Raw genomic sequence first — 9,100 nt, 5'->3', positions numbered from 1 at the left:
TATTGATTTTGAATTGTCAAGTAAAACCGACAAGAAAAAGCAATAAAATTCTCTCTTCAGAACTCATTCATGCATGATACTGACAATCACTACTTTGATGTAGGGCAAACACATGATACCAGGATGGAATATGTACGAAAAACAGGATGGCATGGCATGTTCACAACTGTTTGTGTAAACTAAGCAGAAACCATTCCAGCAAATAAGAAGCAATGCAAGCTAGACACCACATGAAAGATGCAACCAATATGACTCTGCCAAGTTAAAAGCGTCCCATCATAAATGGAATTTCAACAAATTAGAAGCAGCGCATGCTATAAATCATATGAAAGATGCAACTAATATCGCACTGCATATACTAAAGGTGTCTCGTCATGTTGATTGATGCGGGATACAAAAAAAAATAGTTTTATGTAAGGACATGCTTAATAGATAGATGTACTATGTACTAAATACAGGAAGGCATGTCACATTAACAGGTATAATGTATAAGCTAAGCAGACTAGCACATGTAGTTTAACCAGATTGGAAGAATTACAATCTAGACACCATATGCAACATGCAACCACATATCACGCTGCCAAGTTAGAGCAAGCACCTGCGATGCTAGTGTAGGGGAAATGCTGTAATCAACTACAGAGCTACGTTCACTATCTTCATCTAGCATTTCTGTTTCTTGAGAATCATGTCTGGAGGCTAACGCTGCATTCTTTAAATGAGGAGTAGTCCCCTTGCCTGCCTGCCTCGTCATAAGTGATTGATGAGGGATACACATGAACATTAGTTTGATGTAAGAACATGGTTAATACACAGATGTACTAGTATGTACCAAAAACAGAAAGGCTTGTCATATTCAAAGGTATAATGTGTAAGCTAAGGAGATGCAATTTAACCAAATTGGAAGCAATACAAGCTAGACATCCGGCTGGAGTGGTGAGCATGATCATCTAGGAACTGAGAGCCTGGTGGGAGGCGGGCTGCTTCGCCACCATCGCAGCTTTTTAGTTGGCTTCCAGTTGATGCCTATCTTTGCTGGGCTTGTCACTGGCTCGGCCAGTGCCCTGACTAGCTATTTGTCTTCTGGTGCTCACGGGATGGTGGTTCATGTAAAAAAAATATCTTTCCTTATCTTAACGACTTCGGCCTTTCGAATACAAGCTAGACACCATATGGAACATGCAACCACATATGACACCGCGAAGTTAAATCAAGCACCTGGGATGGTGGTTCATTGCGAGCGAGGTCATCAACTCCAGAGCTACGTTTATCGTCTCCATCTGCTGACACAACACCCTTTATAGCGCTGTAAAGTGTCTTGCCTAACCGCACATGAAGCTGGAGCGACTTCTCTGTTTTCTTTTTGGCTTCTCTCATGGCAGCAGAGTCTAAAATACCCTTGCATAAAAACACAATAGTGAGAGTAAGAGTGAAGTGTGTGCAGAACTAGTGCACTGTAAAATTAGCAGATAGCAGGTTGCTAAAAAATAAATGACAGGAGACATATGATAGCTCTACAACATTGCATGGCAAACAAAATTAGATTCTACTCCGTATGATTTTGTAATATATGAGCACAGGAAATCCAGGTACTCCTCCAGCACACCACCACATGTGGTCATATCTAAGATAACAGTCGACTGAAAATAACTAGGTCAGTCAATTTTTTTAATGAACTGTCCGATCTATAAGGAACGGGCAGATGGCCTTCGTCTACCTCCCACCAGTCACTATTGATGATCTTTCTCGAACCGCCAGCGACCACCGGCCCAGACCCCTGCCTCCGCCGCCCCGCCCTCCCATCGAACTCACACCACTGCCGTGCTTGGCAGCACTCCCAGGCCATCCCTTTAATCTCGGCCGACCTCCAGATCGGGCGCCAGTAGCTCTAGGCCGCACAGGCCCCTAAGGTAAACACCAAGGCGCTGCTTCCCCGGCATAATATGCGTACTAGCGCCTGTTACGCTGGGGAATGCTTCCGTTAATTGGGAATCAACTGGCCAGAAATTGAAATTTAGGGGGGCGACGGACCTCTAGCTAAGGTGAAATAGTATATGAGGAGAAACCTAGTGCATCGCGAGTTACTAGGAACATCTAGTATCAAGAAGAAGCGGTTAACTAGTGTCTTCTGTGGGATGAATACCGTGCAAGCAGAGACATAAGATTTGCACGAATAAGGGAAGAGGAGTACCTTTTTGGTTGCCGGTGTGGTCACCTCCACATGTCGCGCCGATCTTCTTCTTTTTACCAGGGAAACCGATGTTCTGGAGGGTGCAGGCTTGGACGGACCCATGGCCAAATTGTTGACTGTGTTGCCGTGGCCGTATGTCGGCAGAGGGGAAGAAGATCCGACGCGGCGAAGGACGGCATAGCAGGAACAGCTCCGGTGCGGTGGAGGGTGGCGAAGTTGGAGCGGCAGCGGTGAGGCGTAGGACGGCGTGGTTGAACTTGCTCGGGTATGGACACCTCGGCCTCGGCTTCAACTACTAGCCGTGGAGGGCGTTCCGGTTGAGGTTGCGATGGACGACGACGTCGGGGTATCGGCTCCGGCGTGATGGAGGAGGGCGGCGGTTGATAGGTGGGATGGGGTGGCGGACGGAGGACGCCGGGGTTTCGCGGCTGGTGGAGAGGTAGTTTTGGCGCCCACGAAGTACGAATGGGGAATCGGATGGGTGGGGGAACCATGTTTCGGTCTGGGACGCGCTTGTTTTTGGCTTTTTTGAACAGAAGATGGGACGCGCTTGTTTGAAATTTCGGGAAAGTACAAACTTTGCCCCCCTCTTAAATTTCGGACCTACTGCGGGTCGGGGGTAGGATGGTAATCCCAGGTGTCCCAAATAGTGTGCGGGAGCGATTTCGGCCGCGCGCATGTGTGCTTAGGCGGCCATTGTGTATGAATGTTTTTCGGATGCGGTTGCGTGGCGTCTAGATGAAGCTACAAACCTACCCCGGTTTAGACCTTTGGACGCTGGGCCAGTAGGTTTCACGGGTCGGAGTTATTAGAAAAGTAATTTCCTTGTACTACCAAACATTGGTCTCACGCGGTTTCGGGCGAGTAGAGGCTCTTTTGGCGCTTCATTCGAAATTTTGAAACACAAGCCTTCACGTTTAGAGTACTCTTGAACTATGAGGATTGACCTAAATAGACAACGTTATATTTGACCTTGTATGTTTGAAAACCTCATTAAATTATCCACTTCTTTTTGAAATTTTAACACTTGAAAATCCTATAACTATGATTATTTTGGAATGGAGGAGCTAAATTTGAATCCATTTTGTACACGACTACATATGCTATTATGTACAAAATCAGAGCAAAGATTGGTGCCCCCATAATTTAGGTATGGTTTACAAATGCCATGATATCAAATTCAAATAATTGAATGGAGTTCATGTTGAATTCGATTTTTTAAACCACCTTAAGTTGAATTCAAATTTATGCTAGTTCATAGGTAGCTATTTATAATGCATTGTGTAACTTTCGTATGTATAATGTGCTTTACACACACAACATGAACTATACTCACGTTTATATTCGATTGCTAAAGCGATGCATTGTCTGGAGTTCAGAATACTAACTATGTGGATCAATTGTGTCGAATAATAACATAGACATGCTCAAATTCGATAGAATCTAGATGTCTGATGGATCAATGACCGCTCCTTACGCGAATTGCAAATATCATGATACCATCCTAATATTTGGATACAATTTATATTTTTAATCAATTTGTAGAGCAGTCTTTTACGTGTAGTTTCACTCTCCATCGGTGGTCTCTCACACATGCTCACACACTCTCTCCCGAGGTGTCTTTCTCGCACACATGCTCTAGATATAACCCTCCCTCCCTCTCGTAACCATTTACAACTGTTTTCACTAACCTTTATCACAAGCACTCTTCCTCTCGCAAACATACACACGCACAATCCTCATCGACCCTTTCTATATACATGGACCTGCCTACGTGTCTCATGTACGAACATTATCTTTACGCCTGTCTCTCACGCATTGTCTCACACCTCTCTTCCTAATCGACGAGTATGATTCTAGCAGAGCATTTTGTAGGATGCCCCTTAAAGTTAGGTTGGATGAATAGTAATATCAGAGATAAAGGGGTTACCTTAGTCCGAGAACCTAGGGTTACAAATCCTAGCCGGCTTTGTCAGTGGACATAGAGTCCTTCACAATTCTGCTATCTTTGTCTTGTACGACTAGTCATCCATGGGTCTTCCTAAATGCGTCACGGGCCGACCAATGTGGCGCAGGTCGGAACCGAACGAAGGGCCTCACCTCGACCCACCGGACCTCACGCGGTGACACACCCTCTGCCCCCACGTCTCATTATCTTCTCACACCCACACATACCAACACAAACACCACACAAACAGAAAATTTCTGCTGGTGCCTCTATTCCCTCCCCCTTGCATATACACACTCAAGGGAATGGAATCTCTTGTCGTGACGTCATATTCGTCTCTCTCTCTAGACCACTCTCATTTCTCGTGCTATCTCTCCCACGCCCCCCCTCCCATCGGCCCCTCAATCCATGCCTCTCTCGAATACGTAATACACACACATACCTCTCTAGTCCCCGCCAAATGCATCAACTACACATTCACACATGTTACATCACGTACCCCATTGATCTAAAAAGCCCTCTCTTCACGTTTATTTCACATACAACATTCCTTTTGAATAACGTGTGGCCAAAAAATTATTTTAGAGTTTCTACATATATACAACATTACAAAGTTATATGGAGGAGTACGAACGCTAATTTGCATTGCATGGTGCCCACAATGATATTTATTCCGCACTGTGAATTTTTATATTTTTATACTATATACAAAGTTAGTCATAATAAAGAGAAATGAAGAGCATCTCTCTCTCCATCGCATACCCCCCCTGTACGTCCCTTTCACGTATGCACACAAAACTATCTCCAGGTCCTCTAAAAGTAAGCCCTCAGAAAATTAACGCATGTTTCATCTTCCTCTCGCGATATATGCAATGACGATCATTATATTTGAAGCGAAAGCACGATACATACATTGGACTTCAGAATCCACTCATTACGGTCACCATTTACGTTTAGTGGTTATTACACAGTCACGGGCTCACCATACAACTCTGTATTTGCTCATGACATGATTAGTTGACCAGTTAAACGCTCCATGTGGCACCTCTAGTGTTGCATCACATTATCTCACTACCATCGTGCCCACCTGTCGACTTGTATCTACTCTACATCTACACTCTTATAAAATACATAAAATACACTCTTATAAAAAACAGAGTTGGCGATGATGGTATGCCTGCCATCCTGCAATATAGGCCGTCCGATTTATATCTGACGGATAGGAAAGAAACTATGGCAATTTTGCAAAAAGGTACCCACACACCTCTCCACATTTGCAAATAAGGCCTTCCCTCGTTCATCCTTTTCTCTCACAAGATAAACAAGTCATACAAATGCATCTTGATGTTACGTGCAACGCACGGGCATCTTGCTAGTAAGAATGAAAACAAATGACAAAAAAAAAATTGGACGGTGGTTCGAAGTCATGACCGCGGGCACAGCGGACAAGGTGGCCTTGTATTGGTATGTTGAGCCGTCTATTTTAACACACAGGAGCTGGTGTGGTGATTATACACACACGCACGCATGCACACGGACTGCATCCACGCAACACTCACAGAAACACATGCACCCACGCATGCATGCAACACTCACACGTACACACGCAGCCACGCACGCACGCAACACTCACACGCACACACGCACGCATGCATGCACACCAGTACACCACACGACCAACACACACTCTCACGCTCAAGTGCTCAACCTACACGTGCATGCGCACACATCAGGCCCTGACAGACACATACACAACCAGGTGATTCCCGCGCACGGGTTGGAGCCTTGTCACGCCTGCGTAAATTTGTGTTTATCTGACCTTTTGCCTATGCGAACTGATAGGTGGGACCCACAAGGAACGTGGTCAATTTAACTAGTCAACATGGCGCCACGCAGACTATTTGGCCGATCAACAGAGTGCAATCCGATGCTGAACTGTGAGCAAGTGACCGTATAATCACCGCAAATCGTATATAGTGACCGTAATCAGCTTATTCTGAAGTTTGGTGACCGTATTACGCTTTTCTCTCTGTAGGCCCTCCAAAACTACATCTCTACACGTTCTCGCATGTTACATCTAACAACTATGCAATACAGCACTACTACTACACTCTAACACAATAAATCATATGTGTTTTTAGTTTTACTAGATATCATATTCTTACTTATAATTATTCAGTTTGCATACATTAAAATAGCCTTTGAAATGTATGGCCAGTATCATCTACCGTGCGGGAAAAATCCCGCCCTTTCCTGTTTAATCGGGTTTGTATCGATGGATCATGCGGAACAGCAAAACTATAGTACTATACAGTACTACAAGTGACAGTTCACTGGGCCATCGTGTCGTCTACTCCTCCGTCGTCAGAGTGGAGCGCTCGCTTTCATAAATCTTCTAGCCCCTTTCGCCGACATGTGGGACATCAAGCTACCGGGTCCACGTGCCATACCGGAATACAGTGCAGAGCAGCCAGGGTGAAGCACCCCAGTCATGGCGCCGGCATAGTAATGAGCAATGAGGCATCAAATCACAAGCTGCACCTTTCCCATAGTTAAGTTGGAGGGACGAAGCAACCATCATTTCAATCGTTGCTGAATCCGCTTCTCCCTCATCTTCTTCAACTTAACCACGTGTTGCTTCTGCCGTTGTTCTACCTCATGTGGGACGCGGGTCGGCTTGGTAAAGCACTGACACGTGGGACCGCATGTTAGCAAACCACCAAGACAACATCCTCCGAAAATAAGAAGCCTAATCCTAGACTTACAAAGGGCTACGTAGCTGCTACGTATACTTTCCATCTAATCTATATATGCCCCCCTGATTTTCAGGTGGGGTGGGCCTAATCCTCTCCTTTAATCCAATAAAATAGTCCCACATCACATCAGTTCGTAACTTTACGTAAACCATTACGTGGATGTAGCATTGCTCAGATAAGAAACCTCCCCTGCCATCCGCGCGGCAAAATCACCTCCTTTTTACTAATCTTGATTCTATAATTTTTTAGATCAATATAATTGAGATTTGTATAGATAGCACACAGGAGCAAAACCAAGTGGTACGGTTAAGGGCATCCACAATGTGTAGCCAAATGTGAAAATAGCTTTTCGCATCGTGGGAACCATTGTGGATGGTGTTGCCAAAGCCAAAAAGATGGAACCGAAGCTCCCTGATTGATTGATTGAAGGAATAGAAAAATGCAACGTCTCTCCTCTTTCTCCCATGCTTGGACGCATGTAGTACAGTATAGAGCACAGAGTCTACTCCCCTGTGCCTTCTATCACAAATCACAAAGCAGTGAGGCATCAAATCACAAAAGTACGGACGAAGCAACCATCATTTCACTCTTCGCTGACTCCGCTTCTCCATCGTCTTCTTCGAGAAACCATCTCACCGCACTAGTACTCCTAGTAGTACTAGTAAAGGACTTCCTGGATGCAAATAAGGCGGTTGTCTCGGCTTGCAGGCAGCACTTGCGAACGACTTACCGTGGTCTCCCTCAATTGTGTTCTCCGTCGAACGCACTTCGCCAAACCACCCAAAAAAAAGATATCGTCGATGTCACCGCAATGGGGAAGGAAGTCAAATATAGTTACTACCTCTATTTTTTTGTACACAAGGCCAGTATATCAAAATTACAATTTGCAAAGGGCCACTAACACTAATCGAGGCAAAATTGATGGGGTTAGCAACCAAGGACATTAATATCCCCTGCATGCATGCGGAAGTGAGAAGGTTGGTTTGCATGGCGCTGCATTAATCAAGCGATGAGGATTGAGATGGTTAGCTCTTTGGTCTTTGGAGAAAAAAATACGCATTAATTGACACGTGAAACGAGGATTTGTATCGATTAAATCCCGCGAAGGAAAACCCCACCTTTCTTTTTTAACACTAGTACTCCTAGTACGTACGTACTTATCCTGTTTGGGTCTAGGCCTTGCATTGCCAAACTTCGCCACACATTTTTGCCAAGATTTCCTAAAGTTTTCAAAATGAGAAGGAGGTACACTTGCGCACGGCTGTCGCGGTCGCACCGCACCATCACACGGTCGCTCCTGCACGCCGCGGTCGCACCGCACCCTCACACAGTCGCTCCTACACGCCGCAAACCCAACCAAGGGAACGCACCCTCACTGACACGTGTTGTCGCATGTGAACAAACCAAACTCAGCCATCCTATCGCTGACACATAATTTTCGTTCATAGATTATGTTTATCCAACCGCATGTTGGGGAGTATCCGTACGGCCCGTGCGGTGGTCTGTTGGGGAAGAAGAAGAAGAGGTGAGGAAGAAGGAAAGAAGGGTTAGGAGACGTAGGATATTCATCCAACAGCCTGAAATGGTAGACTGACCCAAGTCAGGCTACATGCATAACAAATATATGTTTTTACATAGCAAAAGATCCATAAAAACAACAACATAAAGAAAAACTATCACTGCTCGCGGAAAGAGACGGCCTCGTCGTCTTTGGCTGCCTGCGCGAACCAGCCGTCGCTGCCGACGTGTGTCTCCGCACCGTGGTTGTCCTCGGACTCCAGCTACTCGTTCAAGCGGAGCGTGCGGGCGCTCTGCACGGACGAGGGAATAGCCCGGTTCAAGTCGAGGACGTCCGGTTCTGCCTGCAGGAGGGCCTCGATGGCAGCGGCATCCGCGCGCTCCGCATCGAGTCGAGCCTCCGCCGCCCGGTTCAAGTCCAGGAAGTCCGGTTCCGCCTGCGGGAGGGCGTCGATGAGAGCGGCATCCGCGAGCTCTGCGTCGAGTCGAGCCTCTGTCGCCTGGTTCATGTCCAGGACGTTCGGTTCCGCTTGCAGGAGGGCCTCGATGGCAACGGCATCCGAGCGCTCCACCTCAAGTTGAGCCTCCGCCGCCTGGTTCGCATCCACGACATCCGGTTCCGCCTGCAGGAGAGCCTCAATGGCAGCGACATGCGCGCGCTCCGCGTCGAGTTGAGCCTCTGCCTCCCGG

Source organism: Aegilops tauschii, chromosome 7 (assembly GCF_002575655.3).
Source record: "Aegilops tauschii subsp. strangulata cultivar AL8/78 chromosome 7, Aet v6.0, whole genome shotgun sequence".
Taxonomy (NCBI): domain Eukaryota; kingdom Viridiplantae; phylum Streptophyta; class Magnoliopsida; order Poales; family Poaceae; genus Aegilops; species Aegilops tauschii.
This window is presented reverse-complemented; position numbering follows the sequence as displayed.